Source organism: Balearica regulorum, chromosome 4 (genome assembly GCF_011004875.1).
Source record: "Balearica regulorum gibbericeps isolate bBalReg1 chromosome 4, bBalReg1.pri, whole genome shotgun sequence".
Lineage (NCBI taxonomy): Eukaryota > Metazoa > Chordata > Aves > Gruiformes > Gruidae > Balearica > Balearica regulorum.
The window spans coordinates 46,742,926-46,756,570 of NC_046187.1; the positions used below are offsets into that span (position 1 = coordinate 46,742,926).

General features: G+C 41.4%; 1 long non-coding RNA gene across 3 annotated transcripts in view; it reads right to left on the reverse strand.

Annotated features, from left to right (window-relative positions):
• LOC142601749 (uncharacterized) overlaps nt 1-9,140 on the reverse strand; it is a 48,637-nt gene extending 39,497 nt beyond the window's left edge. For 2 of the 3 annotated variants that reach the window (XR_012835340.1, XR_012835339.1), the window contains exons 1-4: nt 8,930-9,140; nt 7,796-7,872; nt 6,640-6,793; nt 872-937 (exon numbers count right to left, since the gene is read on the reverse strand). This is a non-coding gene — a long non-coding RNA (uncharacterized LOC142601749). The remainder of the gene's footprint in view (nt 1-871; nt 938-6,639; nt 6,794-7,795; nt 7,873-8,929) is intronic. The other variant, XR_012835341.1, reaches the window with a different exon arrangement.
• Between the last annotated feature and the right edge of the window lie 4,505 nt (nt 9,141-13,645).

The following is a 13,645-nucleotide window of genomic DNA, read 5'->3' on the forward strand; positions in this document are numbered from 1 at the left end:
AATCCCAGAGACTCAGTGCAAGCCATCCACAGGTATACCATGGCCAGAAAAAAGCAGGAGCTGGGTGCCGCTGGGCTTCTATCCAAAAGAGGATATCTGTGTATCTGCTGCTGTGAAGACACTGACAGCAGTAAAAACTCTATATTGTGGCCTAAGGATCTGAAATAAATCTGACCTACAGGAAAGCACTGAAGAGGAAGAAAATTCATGCTGAAGCAATGTAAGTTATCAGGAGCTGTCAAACTCATTCCTGAACAGTGGTGAGATCTCCCTGTTAGAGACAGATGGCAGGAAATGTGTACCCAGGCAGACAACTCTTGAAGCTTCAGAGGTGTCACTGTCTTGCTTACCTGGTAGCAGGCATGAACTGCTCTCTGTAACTATTCAGAATGACGTAGGAATAAAACCACGTAATCATGCAATATTCCCCTTAAAGATACAGGACATTTAGTGACCTGCACAATCATTTGAAGCTACAGATACCGCACTGCTCCGGACAAAGGACAAGAATCTCTAATGTGACTGATCAGGACATGCAAGAATAATCATTCTAAGAATAATGAAAAGCTTGTCAGATTTTTAGTCTTCAGAACATCAGTATCTTGGGTACACAGAGGATGGGGAGGTGACAGATGATTGTCCAGCTGTGGTTTGAAAATGAAAAATCAACTTGAAAATCTATTATTTCTCTGCCCCTTAAACAATCTGGTTACTTCACATAGTTTCCCTTATACAGAAATACAACATGTGTGCCCTGAAAGCACTTAGCTGCAGGCACTGTGAAAAAGGGTGCTTAAGGAAACATTCCTAGGAAGTTAAAATTCTATCTCCCCACAGCTAGATAGTTCTGGATAAAGAAAATCATTCTTACCTGCGCTCATTTGCTGCCTGAAGCTTCTGCTGACTTATCACCTTTCTCTTAAATTTGTCCATTTTTCTGAGAAAAATGTAAAAAAGATAAAACAATACTAAGGAAACACAATTTGAAAACAAATGAGCCCTAGGTTAGTGAAAGGATTGACCTACTTTAACTAAAGATTCCATCACTTGGAGAAAGGGTCCAATTTCATTTCAGATGTGTTGTCTACCCTATATGGTAAGTGGAAAATTGTCTCCCTTCCCCCTCCGAGTATACACCTCCAGCCCACACTGTACAGGAATGGTATACAAAAATACTGCCTTATATAAACAACATATCAGAGATCTCAAACAACTGAGCACAGTAGTGAATCATTTAGGACACTTTGCTGGCATGTTTCAAACTAAACATTTACTTCTAAACTGATCCTCTGTGACCACAAGTCCTCCAGAATAAAGGCTACTGCACTGAGAAAGCCCCCAGCCTCCAGTTAAGAAGCATTAGCAATAAATACATAGCATGAGATCCACACTCAGTTTTTGCTAACACTGCCAAACCTCAACTGCAGGGCAGTCACAGCATTCCTGCAAAGAAGAGCAGGAATCATTCTGGGGTCCAGGGGCTAGTGTTTCTGGTGACCCAGGAGCAGAAGTAGGCAGTGAATGGAGCATGCACGACACCCACCAGCTGACAGTTAGCCAGATGCCAAGGTTTCTAAGCTACCAGGGATTCTCTTCCACAAGGGATATTTCCACCTGGATCCTTAAACCTTTTCTCTGTCAGCTTCATATTGCAGGAGGAGTGCAAAGGTGATAGGGACAGCAGATTTCTCCAGTGATCACTGCCTGTGGTTTGTCTGCCTCTGTAAGGGACTGAGAGGACACTGATGGATGAGGCTCTGCACAGCAGCTCACAGTAACCAAAGAAAAATCAAGAAGATCCACCCTAGTATTCAAACACCCAGGATCTATAAAAGCCATTTAATGAAAGAAGGCTGATTGTCTTTGCAAGCGTGTGCAAATGTCCCTTCCTGAAATCGACTTGGTGATGCTGCCACTTTCAGTACAATGGAGTCCATGAGGGCGCAGCAACTCTCCTGCAGCAGGACTGGTTCAGGCAGGCAATCAGCATGCAATTCACCTGCCTGTTGTGGTTTTACCCCAGCTGGCAGCTGAGCACCACACAGCTGCTCGTTCACTCCCCCCCCATCAGGATGGGGAAGAGAATTGGAAAAGTTAAAGTGAGAAAACTCGTGGGTTGAGATAAAGACAGTTTAATAGGTAAAGCAAAAGCCACGCACACAAGCAAAGCAAAACAAGGAATTCATTCACCACTTCCCATGGGCAGGCAGGTGTTCAGCCATCCCCAGGGAAGCAGGGCTCTGTCACACGTAACGGTTACTTGGGAAGACAAACACCATCACTCCGAACGCCGCCGCCCCCCCCCCCCCGCCCCCCATTTCTTCCCCCAAGCTTCTTATAAACTGAGCATGACGTCATATAGTATGGAATATCCCTTTGGTCAGTTTGGGTCACCTGTCCTGTCTGTGTCTCCTCCCAACTCCTTGTCCACCCCCAGCCATCCCGCTGACAGGGCAGTGCAAGAAGCAGAAAAGGCCTTGGCCCCATGTAAACACTGCTCAGCAATAGGTCCATAGAACAAAAACATCTCTATATTATCAATGCTGTCTCCAGCACAAATCCAAAACATATCCCCACACTAGCTACTGTGAAGAAAATCAATCCTCTCAGCTGAAACCAGGACATTGTCCCAATGCAGATATCCAGAGTCCTTAGCTACATGTGAACGAGCTAACTATAATGGAGACAGACATTTCTAATGCCTGATTTTTTAACACATTTCAGAAAGTGCCCGTGTGGTAGCATCAAATTGTGGGATCCTGTCCAAAGACTATTATCTTTGGAAAAAGATCCCTCTCTTCTATCACAGGTGACTTTTCTGTGTTTCAAATTTCACAGACTCCAGCAGTTTACACTCACAAAGGGCTCGCAAATTAAACAAAATAAATGCGATTGGACAGACACTTATTAGAACGTGGCTAAGAGTGAAATAAAATCAGACTGAGACAAGTTTGCCAACTTGGCTTCAATTGCAGTCACACCAGATGCTGGACTGATTCTCCCATCTCCCATTTCTCTGTGAAGTCTATGGAAGAAGAGACACAATCAGATTTTACCCGTTTCTACTGTTTTCAGCCAATACCCTCAAATTCTGAGACTAGAAGTAAAACTGATCAATTTTCTATCTTGCATTAGAACTCTTTTCTGCTGCAAATGCTAGCAAAGACCTGGGCTATGTAGAGAGGTATATGATCACTGTTCTAGTCAACCAGGTCCTCCTGCCACCCTGGCTGAGGTGCGAGTATTACTTGAGCAAATCATCATCTCAGCCAGGCAATAGTATAGTTTCTCTCCTCTCTCTTCTGCTTTGGGAGCCAGGGAAATTAAGTCAAATGATCCCAAAACTGAAGAGCAAACCAAGTGAAAAGGAAAACGAAACAGGCACTTTTACTGGTCTTCCCTCAAATAGGCCCAGACTTACGGCCTGATTATTGTTTATAACACAAGCACAAAAGGCCTTACCTTTTAAAGCTCGGCTTGAGGTTGCAGGCCTGAGTATTAGAAAAGGGTTTCTCTAACAGAAATCAAAATATTCACTCCCAAAGGCAGGGGGAGACAACTGAACAGCCTCACAGCTCCACTGTTACAGCCACTTCACAAAGTGAAATCACACTTCTAAAAATCATTAATTAACTTACATATTTTGATGGAAGGTTTGATTCATTTCATCACTCACAAACCGCCTGCATAAAAAGTCACTGCAAACCTCTGCACATCCTACAACAATTTGTTGAGTCGCTGACAGGACTAATGACTACAGTTAATTTTATTTATCACTGTACAACATTAGTTGAGTCACAACGTTATAGATCAGTTCTGCCTTTATTGAGATTGTTTAGATTTTTTTTTTGCACTAGTCAGAAAGTGAGAAATTTCTTTTCTTTGATAGGGAGCCACCACTTGTGTTCTCTAGTCATATCTGGAATCAAATCTATTTAGCTAGATCAAAGCCCCACACAGTCAGGGCAGTGTGTCCGAGGCAAAGAAACTGAAGGCAAGGATTTTAAAATCAGGACGAAAAAGCAAAACATGAATACCACATTTAAAGACACAAACATTAAGAGGAGAATCAAGACTTAACATTATAACGTTTTGGGAAGTAAAGCAAGTGTTTTTCCCGAATCATATACCACAAACCCATTGACTTCAGTAAGGCCTTGAAATCAGCCCTGATGTGGCTGTTGTGTTCCAGAACAGAGCCCCAAGCACAGCTCTTAACAGCTACCAAGGATATCTGCAGATTTACAAGGGTTCAGGGCTACCTGCACCTCAAGTCTAGCAGGGGTATACTGCATTAGGGCCAGGAAATGCCCCTTGATGGCACTTCCCTCTAGTTCTGATGTAAATATCGGATTACTTCCAGTTTGCTTCCACACTGGCTCCCAGATTAGCTATGGAAAAAGAGTCCTAGACACCTCTATGCATCCTATACTTAATTAAGAGTCATTTTGGATGGCTGTAGCTTTCTACACAAAGTTATAAAAATCTGACTTACTAATGGAAATTCCTTCCTCTGCATCTCCCCTGCACAATGAAACACAAGCAATCATGCTAGAAAGTATGATTTCTGGGTAACAAGATGCTTTGCATGGCCAGGACACTACCAGTGCTAAAACCCAATACAGCTATTAGCTATAATCTGCTGCTACGAACTGAACATGAAGTGAAGATATGAGGGCACATTTCAACTGGCTGAAGCACTGTACAAAATGAGACGATGAAATAATTTATGTATTCACATACTGCTGCTTCCCCAGTTATATTTTGTTAACGCTTGGCTGGATTTTATTGCTGCCTTTTACGTTCTTCCCAAATCCCAACAGCAGAGGGTAGCACTACAGCCTGGTCCAGCCTGACACCAGCCTCTGAAACAAGACCCCATACGGATCTTTCTGCTATCAGAAAGGTTATTCCAGGACACTTCTTTTGCACTGGGCACAGGCCCAGCAGTTAGAGGCTCTGTCTACTTAGTAGGTATCTCCGGCTTCCCAAGTCACCCCAGCTATGGAAGGCCATGGATCCTGGCCCTGTCCCAGGCTGACCTATTCAGGGGAAAATTAATCCTGTTTCAGAAGGCCAATGCTAAAATAAACCCACGCTTGCTGGAGAGTGGAGAGGTGGCAGGGAAAAGGAGCCTATGTAAACGCATGCTTCTCATCCCCAGCTATAACCAGCCTCCTCCCACCCCCTTACTACTGCTCAAAGCTGAGAACAACCTCCCCTCTGAGCAGTGCCCAGTAGGAGAAAGTGCACAGCTTTAGGGTAGTTCTCCCAAAAGCCGTGTAAATGGGTTCTCCTCCTCTCCGGAAGTCAGGGTGTTTTACAAGTGGAGGAAAAAGGGGAAGAGAGTGCTCTGCTTAAGGGTTTTTTATCTTGCTTTGCAGAGGTGAGCGGTAGAACAGGAGACACAAGCGTATAATAATAAGCTGCTGGGTACTAGGGACACTGCTGTCCCACAACTTTTCATTCTTTTAGCTCTTCCTGCCTGTGGATTATTACAAGTGACCAAGAAAGCCTGCAACTTCAAAAATGCCTCACAAAAACGAAGATGGAAATGAATGGAAGCAACAGAGGCTATCATCAATTACATAAAGATCTATCTATTATATTTGAACTGTTACTTCTGACCTGAGTCACTGGTCTAGTTCTATATACAGAAAATGGGTGTCAGCCTACAACACTGTAACGTCTGAAAGGAAAGGCAAATAATATACAAGCAGCAGACTCATACAGCTCGTGGGTGACCCCTCTGTCACTGTGATCCTAGAAGTAACTGAGGAGGTCCAGATAATTTATCCCAGCCTGACTATTTCAAGACTGGTTCATGTCTGGATGATTGTTCCCCACTATACGTCCATTTTCCCCACAATATATATCAGAACATTCTCTTTTTTTTTCCCATTATAGCTGTATGGAAGATAAGAGGATAGTCCAGTTTCTTCCATTACTGCATCCTACTGTAAATGAGAAGACATTAAATAGAGCAAAAAGACAATTCTTTCTACAGTGTTCACCTGTACGACACTTTTACAGCATATATTCATTCATACCTACCTATAATACAACTGTACATACTATATTTATTAATTTCAAGTAACATAGCAATATTTAAGAAGGTATATTAAAACAGCATCTTCCTTCTTTCTTATGACTTACAAGAAAGTATTAAAATGTCTCTTATCCCATGGAATCAGAAACAGACAGTCATTCTCTAGGAACAAACGAAATACAGACTGGGTTTTTGTCAACCTATGGTAACATACCACATAATCTAATTATTTCCTGACTTCTGCTTCCACCTCCATAATTTCTTCCCTTTCATATCCTGTATATCAGCTCAGCTGGGCAAATTCCAATCCAAAGGAATTTTTGGAACTGAGACTCGAAATGGATTTTTTCCAGAGTGAGTTCTGAAGCAGCAAAATACCCCATCAAGGGACACAACAGATTTGACACTGCTTGCTATTTTAAATCAATCTCGGATCTCTTCTTCAAAGATACTTCTTGCCTAGTTTAAACATGAAACTTTGAGGTGGATTCACAAGCCTTTGGCAGATGCTATATCCTATATTGAACAGGTTAGACCACACAGAGTAGCACTTTCTGTCAGACCCATGGAGAGAAGCAGAAGCTACTTACACGTTCACTTTGCTGTTTCTTTCAGCTATCAATAGTCATCATAACTGTCCACAGGTCTGTAGCTGACTGGATCAAGTCACAAAAGAAGTAGCAGGGTCATAAACTACTACATATAATTCTTCAGCTTCACAATGGTGTTGTCTTCCGTTTCAGCCTGTTACAGTGCATGGAAACAAAACAAAAAATCACTTCAATGATTTCACTTAATTCAAATCTGTCAGCCTGAAACAATGCCTTTTTCAAAGATAAAATATCCAGAATGGTAAAATTACACACAGAAGCAACTTAGCAAATAGAACCCAGAAGTAAAGATTACACATATAAAAAAATAAATGTAAGTAATTTTCTGACACTCCAAAATTATTGCAACAGAAAGTATGATAAAAATGAATTGAATAGAGCAAAGACTGAATACTTTCATTATCCCATTAGGATTGATATAAAAATAATGTTTAGAAGAGTAAGCTTGAGCAAAACAGTAAAAAAACCAACTAAAAAAAAGCTTTGGGATTCCCTCATATGCACTGATTTGCATCCGTGTTGTATCACTGGTTCAAAAGGGTAATTACTGGTTTACATAAACAGAAGAAGAAAGAACAGGTCCCTACAACTCTAAGAAGAGGCAGGCAACTGAACACTATGTAAGAATCACCAGAGATATGGAAAGCTGAACATGAGATCCATCACTCAGGGTATTGCAGGAATGATGAGAATAATGTCACACTATGTAGAGAAAGCTAGGTGACCTACTTGACATTCTTTCAATCCAGAAGATTTTCTGAAAAAGGGCATGTTGCAAACTTCAAGTCAGAAAAATCTACTTTAATATTTTCACTTTTTAATAGCTTTGCTTCACTAAGCTTTGAAAACAAATAAGACTTATTCTCTAGGTCATGCAACTTAGGCAGGTGCACGTGAATTCTGCATTCACACAACCCGATGTTTCTCCAGTCTGGAAACAAACAAACATAAAAATAACACTAGGTAAGCAGGAGAACTAGGTGAAGAACTCATTTTCCTGATCAGGACATAAAACACAGTCAGAACACTACTGCTGCGAAGTGTTACCTGCTAGCAGCAAGAGAAACTTTTATTGTGTATTATGGAAAATATAGAGGGCTTCAGCCCATAATTTAGCTTTTCTCTGATTACATACCTGCCCAAATGTTTTTGATACTGTTTGCAGCTGTCATATCTGGTCAACACCATGAGAAACATATCTCTAGGAATGAACTGGAACATGTAGAAAAGTGAAATACAATTTTAATTATCTCCTAGCACTGATTTCAAAACCAAAACCAAACTACTATCTTTAGGAAGAATAAGACAAAAAATCATAGGAAATAGAACATTTCAAGGTAGTAAGCAGGAAAATAAAACTTTGAGTATCTATCAAACATAAAGACTAGGACCCTAGAAATGTAGGCTTGTCTTGAGAAGCAGACTTTCTTGAGTCTCCCTTTGCCCTGAAGGTCACAGTTTTTTAACAGCTGTTACAGAGCTAAACAATCTCCAGATCTCATTTCTTCATGCAAAATATGTTCCAACTAGAATTTTTTTTAAAATAATTAAATATATAAACATCAGAGATCGTCTCAGCATGTATGTTTTTCCCGGAAGCACAAAACCTGAAAATCACTGAATACAAGTAGGGATATATGCTCCACCATGTAATAATGCATGTTTGGCATTGACTAAAGATGCTATTTTCTGCAGAGATCTACACCGAAAGAAAAAGTACAATATTCCTTTCAGCTGCAAGTAGGCTTTCAAATTCTGCTTTATGCTTGTTCTGAATAAGCTTTACCAGCATTACTGGAATAAATATGATCTTGACTTTTCATATTATTCCAGTAGCTTATGTTGCCAGCTTACAATTTTGAGAAAACCTATTAACTATTAGCCCAATTCTGACACCCTTCCTTAGTTCCTTTCCAGACCCTTTTCTATTGTCTTCAGCAGGTCTTGCCCATCAGTAACGGTTGAGTGAGGGCACAGTTCAGTGTGGATAAATTAATTTTGTAATAACAACGAAGTAGTGTGTGTAACACTATGCAGTTGTGCACTAATAATTGTGCAGAATGTTACTAGGTAATTGAATTGTACAGATTTATACCAGCTAACCTTTTCTGTTTGACTGAGAGCATCACAAACCATGACACATCAAACCACACAGGAAACAGAACTTACAAAGCAATGGAAACTACCATTCAAAGTTACTCTTTTTACAGTGGTTATTTAAATACAAACTCTGATTTCAGGATGTGCATTACCCCATCTACCTACTTACATGCATTTGAGCAGACTCCTACTTCATCCACTCCAGCTCTTAAGGTCTGTTTCAGACTAGGACAGCAAGCTGATCCTGCTGCTGATAAAACTTTCAGCTTCTGGCTCAGAGGTGGAGAGGGAAAGGAAATTAAAAAATGTACACAAACAGCACGTACGAGAGAGATCTGGCAAAACGAGGAAACCTGCATTCATGCCTGGCTCTGCCACATACTGACAAAATGACCTTGAGCAAGTCACTTCATTTTTCTTTACCTTTTCTTCCAAAATACGGTCTGAGGATAATGATTTATACTTGATATCAAAAATACATTTACCAAAAAAGAGTTAATAAATAATAAATCAACTATTATGGAGTCTAACAGGTCATTAATTTGGTTATGTCCATGGCTTGGAAACTGTCCACAATGCCTCTGATTAATAAATTTACCATAATCTGTAATGTGTACTGTTTGTGGCATGAATACATTAATTATTGAACAATGAATAGATGTTCTAGAGTACTGTAAATGTTTATGACAGCCTGTTGCATGCATTAATTATTTACTGTAATGTACACAAGGGATATAAAAAATTACTTTTCTTCTCAATGTATGTTGAGAGCTATGAGGAAAAATTATGTAAGTTCTAAATCTTAGCAATACTGTTATTGTATTGTGTATACAATACAGTGTACCAAGTATTTACTACACAGTCCTATAGAGAAGTGAAATTAATTTCAGAGTAAAGACTGTGATTTCAATTCTTCAGACAATTAGTGTAGCAGGAATTAGTGCTTGACTGATTTGACTCAAAGCAGTCTTGTCAGACCTGATACTGCAACAAAATTAAAAGAAACTGAGGTTCTGAAAACTGTGTGAAATAAACCTCTGACGAGGAAGCAAATCCTGCAGGATTAGTGCTAGATTTGTTTCCTTTCTCCCTGGCTCCCCATGCCCCCCTCTTTCCAGTGACCTTTGCCTTCTCCTCCACTACCTCAGCCACTAGTGAGGTCAATGAAGCATTGAAAATTGAAAAAAATTATTAATCTTAGGTTGCTTTCACCAGGGCAATCCGTAACATGGCAGAAGACATTCAGTCAACACATACACTTTCATTACTAGTTCAGACAAAAGGGAATGTCAAAAGTATAACATGCCTGGCCACACACCTGCGTGAAGAAGAAACCAGCCAATGGAGACTAGAGAGACTCTGCCTAACCTGGTTAACCCTGTTTGTGGGTCTCTCTCACCCTGCCTTCTTGCTGCCACGTATTTCTGTACTCTTCTAGCTTTCCCTCTCCACCTAGCCTGGTTTTCTCCCTTTTTATTCCTTCAGCTGCTCCTTCTTGTTTCTTAAACAACCTACCCGAGGCACTGAGCCTTACCTCTAACTCTGCCTCCTCTTTGCCCTCCATTTGCCACATCTACACCTCTCCATCCCCACTCTCTCGAGACTTTACCATTCCTCAAACGGCCCTTCTTGCATTCCTGTTCTGTCCTTCTGCCCATTCCACTCCTCTTCTTCCCTTCACTTGCTGCTGCTGGAAGACACACTTCAAATACTTCTCACAGGCCTATTAAATCTCAATGTCCACATGTCCTGGATTCCCTTGTCTGAATCTCCCTCTGCAGCTCCAGTCTCTTACAGAGATCTCTGTTTCTCTTCCCATCCCACTCCTTACTCTCACACTGGGGCTGCCCTCACCATCCCTGTCACTTTTTATCTGCTTTTGAGCAGTATCTCATCTCTTCTCCCCCTGAAGAATTGTCAGCCTTATCAGCCTTCCTCTGTGATTTCAACTGACTCCCTTCCTTTCCTCACTATTTCTCACACTCATCCTCATGAAGCTTTCAAGCTCCACATGGATGTCCTTGCTCACACCCTATAGCAGACACCCATATGTGTCCCTGCCCTGGTCTGTTCATTTCACCTGCACCCCTCACTCAGTGTCCTACTCCCTGGAAGAGCCATTCCTTTGATGTGGTCTGCAGCAACCATTGCTTTATCCCTGATCTCTGCTGTCCCATCCTTCCCCTCTGACACGCTCCCTCACCTGCCATGTCCTTCCTCATGTCCTCTCATTTGCTCTTTCCATGATTTTCATCTCATCAGACTAACAAAATTCCATCTAATCTCAGCCCTCTTCCTCCCGATTTATCTTTCTTCTCTAGCACAGATTTGATTGTAGATTCTCTCTGTTTCTTACTCTCCACTCCTATCTCATGAATTATGAAGTCTGGTTGCCAAACACACATCAGTCTGCCTTCAGCTTCAATTTCCTGGTTGGCCTGTGATCAGGTTTGCTTCATCCACAACCATTTAATTGTCTCCCCTTCCAGTTGTGCCATCCTCCTAACTTTTCCTCCTACTTTTCCAAATTAACTGGAGACCTGGCTGCCTTTCACCACTTTTAATGCACTTCTCAAATGCTCTCCTCCTGAACATCTTCCGCACAAATCCTTGCCAAAGGAAATATTAATATGGTATTGCCCACTTCCTGCAAGTCTATTCTTTGTGTCACTGTTGGGTATTTTTTCTTTCCTGCATTTACACCCCATGCTTGTCCTGTTACAACATAACTTCTGATCTGCTTCATATCCATTTTCATCCACTTCCTTAGTTTTCTTCTGAAGTTTTGACCCTCCTCCAACTCCTTGTCCTCACATTACAGACATGCTCTAACAAACAAACATACCCTATGTTGACTCCCATTGCTATTTCCAGCACTAACGCTTCCCTCCTCAATGTGCTGCTTACACTTACTGTCCAGTTTTCCTCCTCTCCTGCTCAATGTAGACTTCTAAGCCAGATAACACCAATACCCAGCTAAAATTACCCTCACTAATATCCGTCCAAGACAAAACTCAAAACCCACACTCCTTCATTCTTCTTGATCATTTTTGTCACTACCAACCCTGTTACTTAACCTCAACTCTCATCTGCATTTAGCCTCTTTGGGCTCTTTTACTCTCCTCCTTCTGACCACAAACATAAACCAACCTTACACAAGGAGAATTTACTACAACCCTACAAATCTTTCCTGAAAAAAACCACATATTTCTTCCAATACACTGTCTACCCATCACTGCCTATGCTGGGGGTCAGGATGGTCTGACTGATTTCTTGTGCTCCCCCTTGCGTCTGCAGTCAGACTCAGACTGCCAACTTTTGAGAAAAAGCTTTTTTATTTTGTGTCTGGCCTAGCCTCAACACTACAGTTTCCCAGTGTCTTGGAAATGCAAATAAACAAGGGTACACACTCCTTTTACAAAGTTGGTCTCCTGTAGTGTTTCAAGCTGGCTATTCACACATCAAAGCATGATGCAGTCACTAATCTCTTTTGAAAATGTAGATCTAGGCTATTACTTTTAGCTCAGAATTTTGGGAACAAATTCCAGTGTCTTTATGCTATGTCAGCAGTACAGAGCACCCACAAACTCAGCCTAGAAAGCCAGCTAATCCTTCCCAAGCTGCCAAGATCTAAGGAAGATAAGGCTTAAAAGCTGGCTTTCAATAATTCAGAAAGGAAATCTTGCATTTTCAGAACTATTTTAACCATTTCTCTATGAAAGTATCAGTAACTATTCTGAATATAGAACACCAAACACCAACTAACTGTATGAAAAGCCAAAGTTCCTTTCACTTTTTTTCAATGACATTTCCATGTCATTTCCATGTCATTCCATAGCAGAAATGCTCTATCCTCAAGTTTGGAGGTATGGGTGGAGCTAGCAATAAGTTCCTTACAGGAACATTCAAACTCGTACAGTAAGTCGCATAAAAAGCCTCATTGTCATACATAGGAAAGATCCAAAACAGGCATTTGGAGCAAAAAATCAAACAAATGAAGAATAACCCTCAGAGTAGCAGACACATATCCTGGTCCAGCCCTGCTTTTGTTAAAACTGTTTGGAAGCTGAGCATATCCTGGAAATAGACATCTGGGCTCACGGAAGGGAAGGCGGAAGCAGAAAAAGTGGCTATTCACTTTTTACGCACTGCTTTCTTTAAATACTGGGACTCTTGAGTAAGCAGTATTACTGCTACAGAAATATCTATCAAACCAAAGAGCCTCTGTGGAGTGGGATGATGATGCACAACAATAACTTCAAAAACTAACTGGAATTCTTATGATAAAGACTTCATTAAAATGTAATTTAAAAAATTTAAATGAGCTTTAAAATATAAAACAACAATTTAAATGAGTTAAAACAAAGATGGTGGGGGCGTGGCAGGCAAATTACCCTTTCAGGCTAGACCCCACCACCATAGCCTCACTCCCCTCCCTCCCCAGTAGCATCCCACTGCCACTCTCCCACCTCTCACTCACCATACACCAGCCAGCGGGGCACTAGCTGACACCAGAGTGCACACACTGAGACCTTATCAGTCTGGACAGTCGGGCAGCAACTGTGAGCACCACCATCCCACGGGTCTGTATGGAACCAGCAGTAGAAGCCCTGAGACATTAAAGTGATATTTACCTTCCTGTGAAAAGAGGAGACACCAGACCTGGTGAGTGAAGTACAAGGAAGAAAAAGGAAAGGTCCAGGGTACACACGTTAAACAATACTCCACTCATCTCACAGTCTAATTCTAGGGATCCCCTATGCCTCCTGTTTGCACCTGCTTTCAGTCCTTGCTCAGGGTAAAGCTCTCTTTCAGGGGATCTCTCTTCCCCTTTCTTAGAAGCTGCGGAAAGGCTCCATCTGCTCAGGATGGCCAAGGTGCAAAG